This window comes from Danio rerio, chromosome 5, assembly GCF_052040795.2.
Source record: "Danio rerio strain M-AB ecotype USA chromosome 5, GRCz13ab, whole genome shotgun sequence".
NCBI lineage: Eukaryota > Metazoa > Chordata > Actinopteri > Cypriniformes > Danionidae > Danio > Danio rerio.
Window position 1 is genome coordinate 27,593,258 of NC_141025.1, and position 18,395 is coordinate 27,611,652.

At 35.4% G+C, this 18,395-nt stretch overlaps 1 protein-coding gene across 34 annotated transcripts in view; it reads right to left on the reverse strand.

Moving 5' to 3' along the window:
* arvcfb (ARVCF delta catenin family member b) overlaps positions 1–18,395 on the reverse strand; it is a 428,020-nt gene that overhangs the window by 303,488 nt on the left and 106,137 nt on the right. For 31 of the 34 annotated variants that reach the window (XM_087252467.1, XM_087252461.1, XM_087252465.1 and 28 more), the window contains 1 exon segment: positions 5,399–5,471. The gene's annotated coding sequence lies outside the window, so the exon portion shown is untranslated. 34 annotated transcript variants of the gene reach the window in all.

The window sequence follows — 18,395 nt, forward strand, 5'->3', positions numbered from 1 at the left end:
TTTTAGACTTATTCTCTGAAAGCAAAATATTCCACTCAGAACAAGGTCAAGCACTTTAGACAACTGTGTATAAAACTACAATCCATCGTAGTAACCTTGTTAAATTAAACAACATTAACACACCGCAGAAGTTCACAAATCTGGAAATTAATTCAATCAAATATATGTGCACATTTATTTTCCACAACGCTGGAACAGATCAGCTTTTTTCAGCAGTTTATGTAAAACATACAGTATGCGCGGTTCATTGAACTAAACTCATGCATTTAATTCAATTGCATCTCATCCATTAATCAAAATCTCAGTGTTTTGAAGGCTAATGAGCAGATTCTGACCTATAAGGGGCTATTTCAGCAAACATGAGATATGTTTTATATAAATTTGTAACAAGTTTGCATTCCTAGATGATAAACGGATGATCATTTTAACGAATATGGCCGATCAGACACATAAATACTTTGCTTTTATTCAACATATGCATCAGCCAACACATTACCAACTTCTCCCCAAAAAAAGACTGCATGGTCAGTGTAACCCAATTACAATGTATTTACAACACAAAGGAATGTGGTCAGAACTGGACACAGAGAAAACTTTTATAAGCTCCACGCTTAAGAATGTAAACTTTTACTCTCTCTTTATGTGTAATCAAGTGTTTTGCAAAGTTTCCCTAACTTCTGTATTAATATTATGGTTTTAATACTTCTGCAACCAATGTTTAACTCTTCCATAGCTAAACAAGATTCTAAATAGTTCATGTTTAATATCCCTGCAAAGCTAATTTGGTGTACCGAAAAATTGTTTACATTTCATGTTAATACGAGGACAACATCTGAACATTTTAAGAAACTTTAAACATTTCTGCCTCAGTTTACATCAAAATATCTATGCCAATCACTACACTTCTAAACAAAGGACTATAAAACATGTCTCAGGGAAGTTTATCTTCGAATTGGTCAACTTGGCCCTGCAGGGTGGGTACAAACTATCCTTATAAAAGCTTCTGCCTAAGAACCGGCCACCGGCCACCGGCCAGAAAAAGAGAAACTCCAAGAACCAGAAACCCGAGAAACAAGAAACCTCAGGCCAGAGAAGAACACCCAACCTAGAAGGCCCAGGCCTGAGAAAGACTTGAAACAGAGGACTCCTGGGAGCCGGCGAAGACCCAGACAAAATGAGTTAATTGAACAGCTCAGACATTCCCATCTCGATACCTTTCTTTCTTTCTTTTCCGTCGAGAGTCAAGTTAATCAAGTTAAGTGTGCAGCAAAACCAGTAGTCAAACACAACTAGCCTTTTTGCCGCTTTCAAAACTTGAAATGACCGACTCTACCCTCTCCAAGCCTCGCGAGGACAAAGAGCAACCAGCTTACCATTTGTTCAACAGAGGGAGTTTCTTCACATCACACAAGGAACGCAAGTAACACTTCCATCTGAACTGGTTTAGGCTAAATGTAACCCTAAAGAGACCATAGAAGGGTAAAATTGATTATATTTGGTTTGCTTGGTTTCTTAAAAAATCTGACGTTTTCCATCATTGTTCAAATTAATCTTAGTCTTCCCATTGAGCTAATTCGCTACATCATGCTAAGTCTTTACATTTGCAAGGATGTAGGCATCTATTAAAACATTAAGAGTCTCACTTGACTTTAGGTTGTGTGTAGATCATAGACTGTAAAAGATATAGATGTAGTATCCGTGATGTCCCCCACAGGTTTCTGAAAAACCCAAATAAAGCCACAAGTAAGCATGGGCAACCGTCGTCAATCAGTTTGCACGTCACCGCACTGACGGGGTTAACCAAAAAAGGGCAAAGAGGCGGAGCGTGAGCTGTAAATGCCTGCTAGCTTTGCTTTTGACTCATTTGTATTCTGACCACATGCTTGGTTGTGTACTATATCAATAAAGGGTTTATTCTTTTAAAAACACTGTTGTAATACATTGAGCAACTAAGCATTGTTTTTATGACGTTTTTCTACAGGAGGACAACACAAATTACTTCTAAATACTTCAAATATAGTCTGTTAAATGCAAGGCTATTGATGAAATCCAGGTATAACACTGTATGACAATGTTTCAACCTACAGCTAATCAATCTTTCAGATTCTGGAGAACATTACAGGTCTAAAGAAAATTTAATTGATAAATGATCTTAAATAAAACAAATACATTTATAGATGTGATATATAAGTATATAATTTCACTCATCTGGGAAATGGAGGCTAAGTGAATGGTTTGTGAGCACAAATAAATGTCATATCATCTGATAATTGTAGGAAATAATTCCAAAAAGCAATTGACTGTGTAAAGCCACATAAAACAAAACAAAAATATGATGTATATGCCGAGTTCAGTGGCAAATCAGCCGGAATCAGCTGAGGTGCAGTAACAGCGGCCAGCTAGACCTAGTTGTCACTCAAGTGGCCACGCCCTTAATTATGCAGACTTAATATAACTTAATGTAAACAAAATAAAGTTTTTAAAAAATCACCCCCTCACAGTTGTCATAAAGGGTAATATTAGCTGTATGCCAAGTATTGTGTGGTGCAATCCAAGCGCCAAATTATTTTTATGTATATTTTTCTTAATGACACCCATATGATGTATAAGCTCTTCAAAGATTTGATTTGATATTCCCTATGAAGTTAGTAAACTTTTTATCTCATTTTATCTTAGATACCAAAATTGTTTTTTGTACCAGGCTGTAAACAACACCTTGTTTCTGCTGTAAAATGGCCATTTTAACATTGGGGTCAATAGAAATGTGCTCTATTTTGAAACAGGCATTTTCAGTTGCTTCCTTGTTAGCTTCACGAGAGAGAGAGATCGAGATGTTGCTGCCTGGTGTAGATACAAAGAACTATTTTACAAGAAAAGTGTCTTTGAACTCTTACAGTTTCTACTGGTATTCTTGATCTGTCGGTTGAAGGTTGTTGACTGAATATTTTCCCACATAGCCTGCTGTGCACAATCAAGCATGCACAATGGTATATAGGGGTGGTCAAATGTATATTTGCTTTATCTATTATTTTTTCTATTAATTTTATTTAAAATGCAGATCACAGCAAACACAGCAGCCCACAATTTAAAATACATCACATTGTTTTGCCACCACTGACAAAAGTATTAGCATCATTTTACTTGAGTAACTACACTGTAGATGAATCATGTTATGCACACAAGAAATGCACAGCAGCAATTTTTGTAACATTACCTTGCTTGCTCTTTCTTTTTGCATGCATGTATCAGTAGCTTTTGATTCGCTCTCATTTTTCTCCCATCATCTTTGAGGAAAGTACTGAAGTTTAATGATGCACAGTCACGCTTTTATTGTTTTAATTGCAATTAGCTACATTAGCTTTTTAGTGAAAAAAGAAAAAGTTAAAATAAAGAGCATCTTTGTTGATCTTCCATGATGCAACCCAAGTTCCTGTTCAGATGCTAGGCTAATTAGACCAAAAAACAAAAAATAGATAACTATTAAATTATTAAACAACATGGAAAAAAATATAACCAAAGTATATTCTAGAATTATTTTTAATAAGGATGAGGAAATAATAGCAGAATCTATCTATCCATCCATCCATCCATCCATCTGTCTGTCTTAAAATTGAGTACATTGTAAAAAAATCCTTCAAGTTGTCCCAACACAAATCAATTACAGTTTTTCTCAGTGGCTTTGGTGCATTTCTCACAACACTATTTACATTTGCGCAACAGTTAATGCATTTCTCAAAACAATTAAACTGCAAAACCTAGTTGATAACCTGCAAAAGTAGGTCTCTTCCTCAAAATGGATAGCTCATTCCTCAGAACCAAGTATTCATGTCAATGAAAGTGTCAGTGTCATCAACATAAAAAGTCCTAAGACCATTGTTTATGAACAAGACAGTCATATGGCTTTGTCATGTTTTCATTATGACAGCTTACTCTAGCAGCAAGAACTGTCACTAGTTCTAGTCCTTACCAAGCCAGCTGTTGTTTCTGTACGGAGTTTACACATTCTCCCTGTGCTCATGTGGGTTTCCCCTGGGTTGCCCGGTTTCCTCCCACCGTCCAAAAACATGCAACTTAAGTTAATTGAATAATCCCAATCGGCGCCATAGACATGCTACTAGAAAGTAATTATCTCTTAAAAGCAATCACTATTTGTTCATTAGCTACTACAGCAGGGGGAGTTCTTGATAACTGAGCTCAAACTCCCCTCTCGCATTGCAAACAGGAGGGAGCCCCAGGCTCAAGGATCTTATAAGCTCAGGCACACTTAACTTCATTAGTTTAAGTGGAAATTTACAATTGGAATGCTTTTTTCCAACATTCTTCAAAATATCTTGCTTTACGTTTAACAGACGATAGAAATTTGAGTGTGGGTAAACAATGAGCAAATTTTCATTTTTGGGTAAATTACTGGTTAAAAAAAATGAGAAGCTTCACTAAGCATCTCAAAGCACTGTCTAGCAGCCACATGCTCAATATCAACTTAATTTTTTGTGTGTGTTTTTTGGGCCAAGCTCATAAATGGCCCATGCAGAACAGGAATCAAACCAGTAGTAAAACGTTGTTGTTGCATTTTTGCTGCTTAATATTAATTACACACAACAGAAATGGCTATACTTATCAATTAGGCAAATTGGCAGTGGCATCACTGTGACCTGTAACAAGATGTAGTCGCATTAGAAGGAAAATAAGTTGCAAAATACAACCATCTAAGTAAAGGGTGCATCTCAATAAGCACCCTTGTTCAGAAGACAGTGCACCAATCAGGTCGATTAGGTGCTGTCTCATTCACAAAATTCTTCCAGTGCATTGAAACATTAGCATCCTGAAAAGTCCCACAATGCACTGTGAAAATAAGGCCACATCGATACCCATTATGCACCCTTAACAGAAGTTCGGAAGCATAAAATATGAATCACGTGACCCAAATCATCAAACGTTTTGAAAAACGAGAGACGATTTTCTAAAAAGAATCTGTTATTTCTATATTTTTTATATGAACAAAGATGGCTACTTAGGTTAGGGGAAAAATCTAGCAAACATTTATAATTGTTTAACTGTTGAAATGTAAAATCATTTAGCTAAAATGTACTTTTAAAAACATATTAAAATTAATATATGAACATTTTTAGTTCTGCTGTTGTTTATAAACTCCAGTTTGATGACACTCACCCAATGTGTGGTAAACCAAACTCGAATTCGTGCACATGACCTACTAATGAATGACCTTGAGATAGGGGGCAGAATGAGACGCAGCAATAGTCTGAAGCCATTGTTAAATATCAGTCAAAATCAAGCCTATTCATTCTATTATTTCACAAAGCTGACAAATGATAATGATTCTGCGATTAGAAAATTGGACAGGTGGTATAAAACCACATTCTCAAATCATAGGACTCACCCATTAAACGTGAAGAAAGACCACCGAAATGCTCCTCGCCACTCACAATGGACTTTAATTTACAGCGTTACACCTGTAACACGAAAAACAGAAGACAAAACCATTAAGTCGATTCACTCTGCGGACATTTACAAATCCATTCCGGCATAATTAATATCCCCACGTCTCTGGATTTAATTTGCCCTGCATTACTCCAGCAGACCATCTATTTGTTTTGGACTAATGGTGTATGGGAGATACACACGCGCGATAATGTCTTGATGTTGCTCCAGTGGATAATTTACTGCCTCATTATAAGCCATGTTTGAAGACCAGCACACAGCTGCAGTTTCAAAATCCAGACCAGGTAGGTAAAAGACATCATTATTTACTGAGAAGGGGCAGTTCACCCAAACAAAATAGAGAAATCTGTCATTAATAACTCACCCTCTACTTGATCTAAGCCTGTACAGTACATTATAACATATATCAATGAGCAATGTGCTTAGCAACCGCTACAGTTTCATGACTTTTTTTTTTCTTCCCACATTAAGTCATTTCAAATCAATAATTCACATCCATTTTTTTATTTATTTATTTGATGCCATGTAATAAGGGGGACATTTTAGAGTCCTTCACATTATCCCTCGCATAGTAATGGTTTATGAGTCTCCATTAGCGAAAGTACTTCGATACCCAGACAAGTACCACAAATCTAATTTATTAATATGAAATTCTTGTGTTCGTTCCTGAGAAATGTCCATTTAGAAATATGAAGTGGGGAAAGCCAGAAAGAGCAGACGACACAGTAACATTGATGCAGACAGGAAAATTATGGATTTTCTTTTTAAATGATAAAGAAATTCAATATCAAAAATCAAGTCAAAAAAGAAATAAACACACATTATTCTTTTTCGTCTTTTGAAGAGATACACATAAGCATTTGATAAATTTACATTTTCCTGATAAACAAAATAAAACAATGTATTATTGATTAATATAGGGCCTACTAATATAGTAAATGATTTATAAAATAATAATAATAAATAATAAATCAAATTCAGTTTTCAAATAGTTATTTTTCAGAATTTTTCAATTATTTTTTTTCATCAAATCCCAGTGATTTTGAGACCCGCCGCAACGTGACATAGGAGGGCTGTTTTCCCCGCCCACCGGAGTTGACTGACAGGTGCCATGTCTCTATAACAGCGATTCTCAAACCAGATGGTGCTGGAGGGGCACAAAGAAATTCTTTGTGGCCCACCAGGATTAATTTTGTGTCCCTCGCCATTCTGAAAGTTAATGTATTTCTTTATTGTAATTAGAGCTCAAAAGTGCAGCAAATATTAAGCTTTATGTTTGTGTGATTTAAATGCAATACTTTCGCAGCGTTTTGCACTTAGGAAAAGAAGCGCAGCACTGCACCGCTATATGCACAGGCACTTTTATTGAATAAGCACTCCCGGCCTGGCGCTTCTAGTGATTTTGGCGCTCACCTGCTGCTCATGACTTACATTTCATAGCTTTTCATCTCGTAGCGCTTAAACAACTAAATGAATACTCAGGTCTATTAATCTGACAACATTTCAATTAAAATAAATGATCACCGCTGTAAAAGGAACATTATCGGTGGCTGAAAGCACTTCCCTGTATATGGCTTGCGCTTCAGTCACATGAAACTGCTAAAATTATGCTAAGTATAACTTGTGGCCCTTGCTATAACTTGTTAGGACATTATTCTTTATCAGTGTAAGTCAGGATTGTCAACCTAGGTAAATTATGAGCGTAAATAGTACAAATAAAAATGTTAAGGGGGTTCAAAATATAATTCATCTGTGTCTGTCTCAATCACTGACTGCTGTTTATCTGACGTAACGCATGTAAAGAAGCCAACACGCACGTGGGACTGGTGGGCGGGGAGAAGCGGCTCATTTGAATTTAAAGCCACGGGCTACAAAAACAGCTACAATATACTTAAACACCAAAACGGGCAGATTCTGGAGGGTATAATAAAGTATCTGATGGGTATTTTGAGCTGAAACTTTACAGATACATTCTGGAAACACTAAATGTTAATTTTACATCTAAAAGGGGTAAAATAGGCGCTCTTTAAAATTGTTTTTTCATTCAATGTTTAATTTATTTTAGAGTGCAAAAATGTGTATTTTTAAATGTGTAGTTAATCAAAAACATGAAACTTATGCAATCTAACAATGATTAATTAACCATTAAATTTAAATACATTTTTAGGGATATAAATCTATTACTGTTGGTATAACAATATTTTGTTAGTATTTTTTTTTTCAAGGTAAACCAAACTTCATTTTGACGAATTGATTCAGATGAATTGTTTTATTTATAAAGTATATTTATTTTTTAAGATATAGTTAAAAATCTACCTATAAATCCAAACAAAAACTGTCTTATATATTGTGAGAGAAGGTACAGTACTTATAAAGACCAAATAACATCAGCGAGTAATCATGCAGAACAGATAAGCATGGCATGGAACGATAAACGGTTTAACCGTGGTTTGGTAAAGTCAAGGTTTTAAATGATAATTATTAAAATTTTCTGTTATACCATTTCAAGGTGTATATACATGTTTTTTTCACATTATTTTAACAACTGTTTTGTTTAATTTTTTAGGCCAACAGTATCTCCACATCAAAAGCAACTGCTCAGCCCACCATTTAGCAAACATCTGAACAACAAATCGCTTATAAATCAACACACAATTATGCTATAGACCATGGAAGCTATAGGCTTTACTTCATCTCCAAAAAAAAGAAAGATCTCCAAAAATGCCTTTTCAAGTTGTACAGAAATCTGTGTTTTTGAAACTAATGAAGACAGCTGAAGTAATTGATTCATTTGAATAATTTAGCCTGACATGTTTACTGCTCCAAAATATTTTAAATGTTTTCAAAATAAACTATAATGTTGTCAATGTGGAAAAAAGTTGTTTACTCAGACATATAAGATCAGATTATCCGGTATTATCAAACCATCAGAATCTTATACCGGTCCATGCCTATAGTGCAGATTGTAGACAGTGTTAAAATGAGACAGACAGTAATTAACAGACAAGTCCACTCAATACAGCGTGACCAGCGCTTGATTAAAAACTATTGATTCATAAAGACATGCCATACATTTGATGACTTCCTGTTGATCTGCATGCCATAAGATTTAACGGTATATTGCATATTGGGAAATCCAGTATTGCATGACATAACAAGTCAACCGCTCTAGCACTGTATGTGTGTCAATGGGACAGTGCCGTTAACGTCAAATTAGCTTATCGGGTCATCGGACACAGGCCCATCCGTCCAACTACAGATTACAGATTTAAAAAATAATAATAATTCCTCACAGTGCTGAATAGATAAGTAATGAGTGTCTTCCATCTGAGAAGCAACATACTGTACACAGAAAAATGTCTGATTTGTGGTTAAAGATAAAAATGTCACCTTTGTTTGAATGTGATGACATTTACAATAAAAGAAAGGATTATGAAGAATAGAGTCAGTGGTAGGGCCCTTGTTCACAGAAGAATCAGAAATTAACAGAGATGAAAAGGCAAGATGAGGGTACGCAAAATGCCCCTGGTTAAATGTTAAACTAGTTTAAAGTTAAACTAAACTAATATGGCTTTTGTGACTTAAGTAAAATGTGAAAAAAGAAAAAAGTGTCCGATTTATGCATATATTTTTTTTAAATAATCAGTTTTTTTATGCTTTAAACAACAGATACATGACAATATCATAAACAAAGCAATGGCAAGGTGATAGAAAGTAAATGATAAAAAAAAGTAATTAATAAAACAAACAGAAGGACAAAAGTATAAATAATTAACTAAAATTCTTACGAATACAAATTAGCAGGACTTACATTAATCAAAAAATTTGAAACTAGAGCACAGTTGGACAGTTTTAATGGTCTTTCGATCAGCACTATAAACTAATTTTTCAGTTTCACTTATGAATATAAGACTTAATTAACAAAATGAATAGGTTAATATCAAAAACTTTGTTATTCAACTTATCATAATTAAAATATCCAAAAATTACGCTTTAAAAATGCAGATTAAAATTAAGAGTACCTTTTTCTTTTTAAAAACAGAAGCATCATACCAAAACCTTTTTAACATAACCACAGTGCCAAAAGATGTGGGGTACAGTTTCCAAATGCAAAGATATCAATATCCCTTTTAAATTTACTGAGAAAATGTTTAGTCGGGTAGAATTCATGAATTAGTTTAAAAGATATTTCTTTTATCTTATTTGTAGCCAAAAATTTGTGAGGCAATGACCAAATACTTTCACTGTTTTTTGTTGTTGTTGCGGAAGCAGCACTGAGCATTGTGACCAATCACAGCCTTTTCTGTTGAGCTTTTAAATGCACAAGTTAATCAGTTATGACTAGATTTTCCAAATATGAAAAATTCATAAACAGCAATGTGCTGAAACAGTTTAACACTGTGTTATAACAACACGCGACGTGAGAAGATTCCAGAGACAGGCAATTTTGGTGTCCGCACCATCTATAAACATAGCGTACATGCACAGCGGGTGAAAATGTGCGTATACTACTTTGCACACAAAAGTTGTGATCTATAAAAAAAGTCATAATAATTAATAAATAAATTACATTTAGTAATTTATTGTTACATTTACAGTTAGTTTCTAAGCAAATTTCATAAATTAGACCACAGACGTGACACGCCCCGAAAGTAACTTTAAAATACCACAGACATTCAGAACGCAGAATGGCTGTAACAAACTTTGCCAACAAAATGGATGGGTATAAATAAATATAATAAATAAATAAGCATGATTTAAAGTACATTCCGAGTGACTGGTGTTAGTTTGCAGTCACAGTTCTAAGGCTCTATTTTGACAAAGTGCAAAGCGCAGGGCACAAATGCTTTCAGGGCATGTCAGAATCCACTTTTGCTAATATACAGTAAGGACGGAAAACCTCCCCCTTGTGCCATGGCGCATGATCTAAAAGGGTTGAGTTACTTAACTTAATGAGTTATAGGTGTGTTTTGAGAATAAACCAATCAGAGTCTCATCTCCCATTCCCTTTAAGAGCCAGTTGCGTCCGTCATAAGCACATTTGCTATTTACATGAGGACTTTGTAATTGGAAAAACTGAGCATTTCACTAGCAAGAAAACAGTTAAACAGGATCTGCAGCGTGAGAATGAGAGATAAGACATCTCATAATCTAGTTTCACTTTCGCTCTCGTGCATAAGGAAACCTTGTATGCACAGACCTAACTAAAGACTTTAGACTGGCTTTGTTTTGGTCTATTAAAAAATCTATTATAGTTCCTCAAAATAGCAACGCACCAGCAATGCACCTCAAAACGCCTTCCTTTTTAGACCAGAACGCCTATAGGGCACACATATGAGCGCAAATGCAGTTGCTATTTAAACAGCGAAGCGCAAAACATCAAAACGACTCTTGCGCCAAGCTTAAACTAGCAAACAACTATTGCATCGCGCCTTGTGCCACATTGCGCCAGGTGTATGAAAGGGCCGCTAATGTTCAAGCTTAATTTGTCTGAGGTAAGCTATGCTGCTGCATTCAGTATGGCAATAACTGTCACATAAATGGTGTTAAAACTGATTCTGGTAACATTTAACACCATATAAAGCACATAAACAACATCTGAGTCGAAGATTGTCATAGTAGTTTATGCTGTTGTTCAGCTGCGACATTGCAGAAATAGATTCATTTCTAAAACCAAAAGTTTGTGTGTCACCATTGCGGAGGATTAGGATGAAAATTCCTTTTAGTATGAAAACTAGACATTTTATTGCATTTCATGGTGTAGAGCCCCACGTAGTTAGGACACTATAATAGATTATAAAAAAAGTTCAAAATCAAGCAAACATTTGTTTTCGTAATAATGCCTAATAATGACAGTCTAAAATTGATTTAAAAAATATGTACAATTGTAAACATTTTGTTATTATTGCCATTATTAGTTTCCAGATTGATTCACCGATTTTCAAAATTAAAATGGGTTACATTAAAGTTACATAAAGTATTTTACGCAAGCGACAACACAGACACACTTAAGGTTACCGTTTAAAAAAAGCCTAAAACCCTAAAAAGCCCTAGATATCAATTCCAGGCCCCAAACTGAAAAGTAAGTATGCACCAAAATTCAAATTTTGACCGAAACTGAAAACTGACATTTATATTTGAAAGCTGATAACCGACAGGCGTATGAATGCTATAAGATACACACATCAGCTGTGATTAACATCACACGACGTTGAACAAATCAATCAAAATGATCATGGACAGCTGCATGCACCTAAAATGGTTCATCCATCATAAACAATCTGCTTTTTTTGGTTTATTCATTTATAATAATAATAAAAAAGGTTCGGGTCCCAGTTGGGTCAGTAGGCATTTCTGTGTGGAGTTTGCATGTTCCCATGTTTGCGTGGGTTTCCTCCGGGTGCTCCGGTTTCCCCCACAAGTCCCAAAGCATGTGGTATGGATGAATTGGGTAAGCTAAATTGGCCTTAGTGTGTGTGTGTGTGTGTGGATGAGTGTGTATGGATGTTTCCCAGTGGTGGGTTGCAGCTGTAAGGGCATCCGCTGCGTATGCTGGATAAGTTGGCGGTTCATTCTGACCCCAGATTAATAAAGGGACTAAGCCGAAAAAAATGAATATATAAATGAATATATAATAATAAGAAGAAGAATTTAATTGTTGATGCTGATATAATAGACAATATATTTATTGTATATACTGTATCTCTATAAGAAACATCAATTTCTTCCCCCAGTTTGCAAATGCTACATAATATGTATATGTCTCAATACCCCAAAATACTTAATTGGTCTAAAAGTGCTGTTATGTGAAGCATTCAGAGTAATATTTCAATAACAGAGCCACTGGATTTTATTCAGCGCAATCAATGCTTCTTTCAGAGCTTTCAAATGAGGAAAAAGCTCATGCCAGAAAAAAACTAGGCCAAAATGTAGAGAAAGTATTATTTCCGATCGTAGATCCTATGGTTTTAGTGTTATATGTAGTTATTTTGCATTATTCAACGATGGGATGAGAGGTTTTTACAAGCCAAAAAGGAGAAATATGAGGCTCAGTCCATGGAGGGGACTTAAGTTTCAAGCGGTGTACACAGAGAGCAGCATTCTTCTGCTATTCTGTGGTCTCCCATGTTATTTTTGGGCAACAAGACTACAAACCTTCATAAAAATTCAGATTTGAAGAATTGTTCAGTACTGGAATGAACTGGCGCACATGCACACGCACAATGTATTTAACATATTCAAAGATCAAGTCTGAAGAGAACTGAGACTTCCTCCACACTTCCTAGTTTGAAAAGAAAAGGTTGTGGAGGATAAAAATAAGATTGTGAAATATGGGGCTGCTTATTCAGGAAATGGGGGAGGAAGCAACATTTATAAGGCATCAATCAATTAAAGTCAATTGCTGTGAGAGTCCGAGTGAGTATTGTCAAAATGACGGCCCACTAACTGAGATGGAGCAAAGACGGGTCAAAAGCCCTGGCAAACATTGTTACAGTCTGGTAAGCACCTGGGAGTTGCTCAAGCGTGCAGACCAGACACCAGCACGCAGACAAAAACCTTCTTGACCCACATGTGAAACGAAATCCCTGAGTGCTGAGATTCTCACGAAAACGGTCAAGCAGTCATATATATTAATGTGTGCTGTTGGGGATGTTTTCATCTACATCTACTATTTTGACACATATTTTGGAAAAATGCTTTGAAAATTTGTAAACATCAAACAATACACACTGCAAATTTACTACTCTTTTGGTATATCCATGGCTGTCTTTTCCCCATTGACTTCTATTATAATGACATATTTCTTGCAAAGCCATGACACCATATAATCATGGATTCTTGATTGTTGGTGGTATTCATTTTTTGAAAAAATGGTAGTTTCTGCCTTCTAAATGAAGTATAGTGTGTGTGTGTTTATGTGTGCGCATGTACACATGTTTTTGTGACATATAAGGACACAAATCTGAATAATGACACAGGTGTGATACAGGTGTTAAAAGAAGGTGGTGAATAATGAGGACCTTGCTGATGTCCTTATTTCTCAAAAAGCTTATAAATCATACAGAATGGAGTTTTTTTTTTCTTCCAGAAAGTAAAACTAGTTTCCTGTGAGAGTTGACTATAAGGGTAAAGTGGGGTTGGGGCAATAGGAAATACAATGTGTACAGTATAAAAACAATGGAAACCCATATAAAGTGCCCACATTTCACAAAAACCTGTGTGTGTGCGTGCTTGCATGTGTGTATACTCTGCTGTTTTACTGCATGGAACATACATAGAAGCCAGAAACATTTTTCAAGATCAGGAATGCTCGATTACATGTTGTCATTTTTGCAATCAAAAAAATGTCATTATAATGGAAGTCAATGAGGCAACAGAAGCCACCAGCATAACGAAAGTGTAGTAAATTTGAACAGTATTCAAGGGTTAAAGCTACAACTGAAATAACAATAAAAAAATTGCAAAAATATGAATAATTGTTTAAAAATATAGTTAGTACTAAAACACTGATGAAAAACAGTTTTACATAACATGAAAAAGTCACAATAGTGTGTGTGTGTGTGTGTGTGTGTGTGTGTGTGTGTGTGTGTGTGTGTGTGTGTGTGTGTGTGTCTGTGTGTGCGTGTAATATAGTATATAAATATTATAAATATAAATGTGAGAATTAAAACTAATAATAACAACAACAATAATGATAATAATAATCTGTCATGTCTCACGTAGTGCAGGAAATAAACAAAGGTGATCCGGATGCAAACAAAACAAAACAAAACAAAAAAGAGTGTTTAGCGATTTATTCAATTTTACTTTTAGAGCGAATTTTCATTATTGTAGTAGGCCTATTCAAATTTCTTAATAAATGGCTGTTTAAATAAAGTTTGCATCAAAAAGCATGTTAATATTGGTAAGTGTCTTAAACTATTGACTGCATAATTTATTATTCCTTGCCTTAAAAAAAGTACATTGGCCATGTCCATTATCATACACAACTTGTACTAAAGCTGGGTTGACCTACCTTAACAGTAAGTGCTTGTATCTAAAAAGTCCATATTAATAAATGTTCTCTTTGAACGCTTTGGGGAGAACCACCCCAGTGACAGTTTTTTTTTTAGAGGTTTTTCACATTTAATTTGGATAAAATAGTGGAGGTTACAGACAGGAAAGTATTGGGAGCAGAGAGAGGGGAATGGTCAGCAAAGGACCTCGAGCCGGAAATCAAACTCGGGTCACCGTGAGCACGATGGTGCTATATGTCAGCGCACTTAACCACTTGGCTATTGGCACCAACTCGTGACAGCTTTTTTACCTTTATTTTGGAGTGTAGATTGCAGAACAACTTTATTTTTAATTTTTTAAAGCTATTATTTATAATTTTTTTAACTATTTTACTATTTTTCCTGATGTATATAATCTATTACTACCATAAGAAAATAGACTGTAAATCATAGACTGTAAACAAAAGAAATGACTCGATCGAATCCTGTTTATATGAAATAAGTCTGCTCTCTAGCAGGTTTTGAGCTACAATTCTTGGATAAGTTTTGAAGATCAAAACGATCCTGGATCATGTCAAATCCTCAATAACAAGATCCAGCTAACTGAGTTATCCATGTACAATGAAAAGGTCCTCAGGATCTTTGTTATTATTTAATACTATTTAGTCCCTTTAAAACCATTTCAGCACAAAATTATTATTTTTTTATTATTATTTCAGATAGACATGACATATTTGAAGTGTTTTTGTGCAATTCTCCCAACACGATCGCTTCAAAGATTCAAAACACAGCCCGAGCGCCTCAGATAAAACACAGACATGTCTAACCTGTGAAATATAACTTGTCATCAGACTGTATGTGGACTTCACACTTGTCACTATGATGCAACAATATATCAGTATGGCTGCAAGAAATGTGCTTGACTGAAAAAAAAAAAGCTTTTTTTCTGTGCAAAGTTTGAAGAACTCATTCTGTGCTCAATGGGAAAGTACAGGACTGTTGAGGGCAGACTTAAAGGGTTTAAACAAAGCCCAGAGCTGATGGCAAGGGTGAGGTAGGTTAATCTTGACTGACTGCTGTGGTGATACAGAGTGAAACTGCACTGGTCACTGCGAGAGGGCAAGAACTGCAGCTTTGTGCTTTGTCCCAGAACATCGTTGAACTCTTCAAACACACACAGATGGGCTTACAGAAAGCATTTCAATGGCTCCCTCTGCACACAGAACCAACTGAATAGATGCCAGTCCTGTGCAAAGGGGGGAAAGCAGATTTATCCCATCCCAAGAGCCCACTGGACCAACTGCTATTATCATTTACAGAAGCGTTTCAGCCTGGCAGGGAACAGAGATTAGTTTCACCGGTTAATTATATTACTTTTCAACGTTACGAAAACAAATTATAATGTTAATTGTTTAATGCTGGCAGTGATCCACATCGGACTCGCTCTATCCTTCTGTTTCCGCTCCATCTTCCACTTTCCTCAAGATCAGACTACAGCTTGCATTAGTTATCCGTAAAACCTGGAAGAGCCGACTTTTAGATGGTAACGCTCAAATTCAGCTCATAATCAAATTTGGCATGTTCCTCTTCAGAAGTCCGGCGTTCTGGTTGAAGGAGGATGAAATGAGAATTCCAACGGAGAGCAAGTTTTTCAAGGGATGCCAGACTTTTGTGTGTGCGTGTTGGTTTCTCGCATCTGCAGAGACCAGCTGATGCATGACCGAAGACACAACCGAATTCAACTCTGTCTGAAATGCCTAATGAGCTCTGGAATGAGGCTCGGTAGCGCTGCTTTTACCTCACATGTACCTCTCGGACAGCCCCTCGACAACAGCGCTACTCTTCATTCCACAGCCATAGTAAACAAAGGCCTCTCTGTAAATCAAATATAAACAAAATATGGAATGCAACAAATGATGATGAATTGCAATACTGTAGGGCTGCCTTGCAGGCTGAGAACGAAAGCAGCGTTACTCACTGAGATGAGCCAAGAAAGATTTATAAACGCTGACCTTCACACTCACACAGAACAATGTGCATATCACATGTATTGTTTTCTCTCTATCTCTCTATCTATCTATCTATCTATCTATCTATCTATCTATCTATCTATCTATCTATCTATCTATCTATCTATCTATCTATCTATCTATCTATCTATCTATCTATCTCAAATATGACATTTGCTGTTTGTTCAAGCTACTAAATTAAACTGAGCTCTCAAACAACATAATTCTTGCTGTTTTGGGAGGACAACTTAATTGTTTTATGTTTCATTTGACTTCTTCATGTTGTCCAAACACAAATCAGTTATGTGGAATACCTTAATTGTTTTAGTTTAATTACAGTTTTTCTAAGTCGCTTTGGTGCATTTCTCACTACACTATTTACATTTGCACAACAGTTAATGCATTTCTCAAAACAATTAGTGCAAACTGCAAAACCTAGTTGTAAAACCTACCTGCAAAAGCGCGTCACATGCTCAAAATGAATAGTTCATTCCTCAAAAGCAAGTATTCAGGTCAATGAAAGAGTCAGTATCGTCAAAATGAAAAGTCCTGACACCATTGTTTATGAACAAGATAGTCAAATGGCTTTGTCATGTGTTCATTATGTCAGTTTACTCTGTACATTTTTTCAATGCAAAAAAAGTCAGATTTTGGTGACACTTCCTGAAAATGCTCAAGACAGCACTATATACTATTTGCACAGCCATTTGAAAACTACAGTAAAGTGAGACATCACTGCATTGAATGAGTTATCTGAGTACAAGACACTAAATATGTATGTTTCACATTTTTACTGCATTTGCTCTTTGCAATCCTAATTTACTCACAGCATTGTGCAAAAGAATAAACACAACCTTATTTAAAACAAACATAAACTCCCTTTAGGTAGAGCTGTGCACAACTGTACACAATATTGCAGTACATATTGGAACTGAGCCTACAACATACACAGGCCTGTGAATCATTCAACAAATTGTTCAATTTTAAAGACATTTTCAGGAAAATAAAGATTTAAATTTGTTTTTTTTTTTATTTGTTTGACAGATTTTGACAACTAGTTCACCATTTTTGTATTTAATGTCTCAAGTAATGAAATTAGTTTTATATAGAATGACTATTCAGCATTTACAAGTTTAGTTCATTTTGACTGACATGACAGAAGCAAATGATAATATTATAAATAGTAGAGAGTTTATGAAAGCAATTGATGCATGTCCAAAAGCATTCACAATTTGTTGAAAAGAATGAGAAACTGCTACTAGGATGTGCACAAATGATTAATTGTTTTGAGAAATGCATTAACTGTTGTGCAAATGTAAATAGTGTAGCGAGAAATGCACCAAAGCGACTGAGAAAAACTGTAAAATAATTGTTCTAGTATTCTCAACTTACATCAATCAAACAGACTAAAAATATGTACAATTGAAGTCAGAATTGGGTATCATCCCAAACACACCAACAAATCTGGTGTGGATTAAAAATACTGACTGAAACCTCCAAACTCAAAATTATCTGCGAAATTTATGAGGTCATACTTATATAATTACTTTGTAATTACTCCCAAAAGTGAACCTACAGTGGCAGCATCTGAATCAAAAGTTTGTCACTCATGTCTTTTCTAGCACTATCTTTTCTATCTGCAGTGAGAGGTCATGTGATGTTGATGTTTAATCTTTTTAAATTTGAAAACCTGTCAAAGAACATTTTATTATGTCCTGATATGGAACAATATAAAGTGTAAAAGGGTGTCCTAATTTCAGTCAAAATCCTGACTGAAATCCTGACTTGAGAGGTCATGTGATGTTGTTCATCTGAGGTTTTATCTTTTAAAAGATAAAACCTCATGGAATATTGTGTAATGTCTTAGAGAATTTGGAAAAGGTCCACGAGTTGAGTCTCAAACTGAGCAGTTGCGTGTTGTACAGCCCAC